Genomic DNA, 3784 nt, shown 5'->3' with positions numbered 1-3784 from the left:
CTCTCTCTCTGCCCCTCCCCCGTTCATGCTCTGTCTCTCTCTGTCCCCAAAAAATAAATAAACGTTAAAAAAAAAATTAAAAAAAAAAAAAAAAAGACAGAACTCATGAAAAGCCTATGTATTCCACCTGTTCCAGGTGGAACAGAGTCATGAATGTATTCATCAGATAGGATTACCCCACTTGAGAATCTATTTAGCAGAACTCCATAGAGTTTTTCACCCAAGATATAATGAAGATACCAAAAGAACCATCAGTACCAAGGATTTCCATGAACACCTAGATATTAGATGACCCACCCTAAAATCAACTCGTAGTGGATGAGAGATAGGCAAGGTGACCCCCAAAACAATAATCCTCAAACTTTTCGCATGTTAGACTCAAGTGGTGTGGTGATTTAGAATTCAGACTCCCGGGCCCGGTCCCCAGAAACCCCACACTCAGACCACCCGTGGGGATGAGATCCAGAAATCTGCATGTGTATCCAGCACCCCGCGCCCCCCCCCCCACACACACAGACACAATTCTGATGCAAGGATTCAGAGGCTTACCCTTTGAGAAACGCTGCTCTGAAAAGATGGGATGAGTCCCAGACCCCCCAGCTCAACCTAACCCGGCATAGTCTTCCTAAGATTACGGTGAGCCATAGGATCTTTTTCTAAAAAGTAGAATGTCAGAGGCAAACATTGGCAGCGGCCCCTCGGCCTGGGCCAGGGAGAGGCAGCCATTCTCACCTGACACTTCTCCCCTTCTGGGCAGGATGGCATGTACCTCCCACTGTGGAGACGGACTCATCAGGTCATCGTAGTCTGGAGTCATCGAACGTCCGAATTGCAGAACTAACTCCCCTTGTTGCAATTTCTGCAGTCACTAAGCAACTTCCTCTTAGAGAATAGGACTCTCCACGTAGCCTGCCTTTGCTATTGGCCAGAAGCTGCCAGTACTTGGCCCCGCCTGGCCCTTTCGGTAATAAATCGGCAGTCTGTTTGCCTTCTCCATCCTTCCCTGAGTTTGGTTCACGGGCCTTCCCCAGTGAGAAACGTTCCACTCTCCACAATTCATGGGTTGATGAATTAGGTCTCTGCGCTTCCATGGCTTGGGAGCACACTCTCAACTGTGAACGTTTTTCCAATAAAATGACAAATTCTCAGACCTGCTGGGAACATGCCTGGCCACACCTGACCTCCCTGATGACCATTCCCTTCCTTCTGAAACCTCCCCGCTAAGAAGCTGTTTCGAGAATCTCCACATCTAATCCACCTGACTGGGGCATAGGGAACATGGGGGGATAAGACTCACACTTAGATCCCTCCATGATGAGGATGTTTAGCAGAACAAGGATCCTCGGCGTGGAGATCGGAAAAATGAGAGGCCCATGGAGCAAGAATTGTCAGTGTTTATCCAGTACTTTCCAGGTAGAGAGCCACTAGGTTTGAGAACATAAATACACTTTTTCTGGGGTTCCCAGGTAGCTCAGTCAGTTAAGTATCTGACTGTTGATTTCAGCTCAGGTCATGATCTCAAGGTTCATGAGTTCAAGCCCCTCATTGGGCTCCGCCCTGACAACGCAGAGCCTGCTTCGGAGCCTCTGTCTCCTTTTCCCTCTGCCCTCCCCAGCTCACACAATCTCTTTCTTGTTCTCTCTCAAAAATAAACAAACACTAAAAAATACGTACATACGTACAGTACACTACACTGTTTTTGGAAAGCCGACTCGATGGTGGGGAAGGAGCAATTCATCGGATTTATCACCATCTGGATGCAGCATTCTCTATGACTACCCAAATCCCTTCACTCTAATTTCACGCTCACCAAATGCATTGCTTAGCGTAAGTTATGCTATGTAACGGATAACCCTGAAATCGCATTGGTTTAAAGCAATAAAACGTTTATGTCCCGTTCAGGTCACATTCCAATGTGACAGGTAGGCTCTGCTTGACAGTCATTCAGGGACTCAGGACCACTTAATATTGTGGCCTCCCAAGTCCTTAGAGTACTGTCCTTTGAGTGGATAAGGTTGGGGATGGGGAAGGAGAGGGTAGAGAGAGGACACCCACTCTTAGACTCTTGGCCCAGAGACAATGCCTCGCTTCTGCTCACATTCTAATGGTGAGAACTCACGTGACCCCATGCCAACCAAGAAAGGGGGGGAGAACATGGATGCGGGTGTGCATCGACAGTTACTCTCTCACCAAGCAATTTCCCAATTATTTCCCAATAATTTAGTTTCCTTAGTATTAGACCAATACTCTAAATCTAGAAAAAAGGAATGTATCTGAGTACTTCCATCACTAGGGAACTATGTCTCCTATCAAATGACACATGATCTTTCTCATTTATAATTCTCTGTCATGACTTTCCTTTTATTGCAACTCATCCCTTAAGAACGTATTCAACTCTAGGCACGCTAATGAGATAATGTTTCTGGATTTGTAAACCTGAGAACATAACTTTGGACCATGGTGGTCTCACCAGGACACTGTAAACCTGTGAAGTCCCTTCTAAATGGCCAGATGGCCAACCTCTATACCGCTTGTCTCTAAAACCTCAGCCATTCCAAGAACTATCAGCTTCTGTCCACGGAAAAGCATGATTTGGAGCTTACCTGAACAGGGAAATAATTTATCTAACTTAAATTCCTTGCAAGGGATTAAGGGGCAGGCAAAAGGCAAAGTCTTCACACGGGCCAAGTGTTCCGGTCTCCTAGGGTGACTGTAGCAAATTACCACGAAGTGGGTGGCTTAACACAACAGATATGTATCCCCTCACTGTTCTGGAGGCAACAATCCTGAAATCAAGGTGTCAGCAGTGCCACACTCCCTCCAAAGGCTCGAGGTGAGAACCCTTCCTTGCTTCTATCAGCTTCTATTCGTCCAAGGCATTCCTTGGTTCATGGTGGCATCACACCAATCTTGGCCTCTGTCTTCCCATGGCCTCCTCCCTTGTGTCTCTCCATGTTCCCCTTTTCTGCCTCATTTAATGAGATGCATTGGATTTAGAGCCCACCCTAATACAGAGTGATTTCATTTCCAGGTTCTTACCTGAATCCCATCTACAAAGGCCCCCATTCCAAATAAGTAAATACATATTCTGAGGTTTCAGGTAGATGTATCTTTTGGGAGGACACCATACAACGCACTCTACTAAATAAAAAGCTTCCTTGGGGCACCTGGGTAGCTCAGGCGGTTAAGCATCTGACTTTGGCTCAGGTCATGATCTTACAGTTTGTGAATTCAAGTCCCGCATCGGGTAAGCTTGAGCCCCACTCCAGGTGAGCCCTGCTTCTGTCTCTCTCCCTCTCTCTCTCTCTCTCTTCCCCCACTCACTTGTGCCCTCTCTTTCTCTCAAAAAAAAAAAAAAGTTTCCTTGCCCAATATCATGTTCCATCTGGACAGACCTTTGGCAAATGCTGATTGAGTAACCCAGGGGTTCTTTCTTAAATGGTGCCTCGTGGTCACTGGAGGGGGAGCTAGGGTTTGCGAGCAGTGTCCGCACATCACGAGCACTTTCCCTTAGGTTCTAAATATGGAAATTAGTTTTCGGTCTCCCAAACAAGAGACCACCCTGAGCTTTTCCTCTTGGCTCTGGTGTGAAATCCCAACAGAAGACACTGCAGCCAACCATTGTGTGACTAACGGCTCCCATGTTCTCCTCGGGCAGGAGACACTGAGTAAAGGCCTGGAGTGGAACACGAAAGGGAATCCAGCATCAGACTGCGCTCAGGAACCTGGGTTTGTAAAGAGAACATTGCGGCCGGCAGGCAGATGGCAAGGAGGTCACAAGAGA

This window comes from Herpailurus yagouaroundi, unplaced genomic scaffold (genome assembly GCF_014898765.1).
Source record: "Herpailurus yagouaroundi ecotype Mexico unplaced genomic scaffold, PumYag 203, whole genome shotgun sequence".
In the NCBI taxonomy this organism is placed as follows: domain Eukaryota; kingdom Metazoa; phylum Chordata; class Mammalia; order Carnivora; family Felidae; genus Herpailurus; species Herpailurus yagouaroundi.
Note: the sequence above shows the minus strand (reverse complement) of the source record.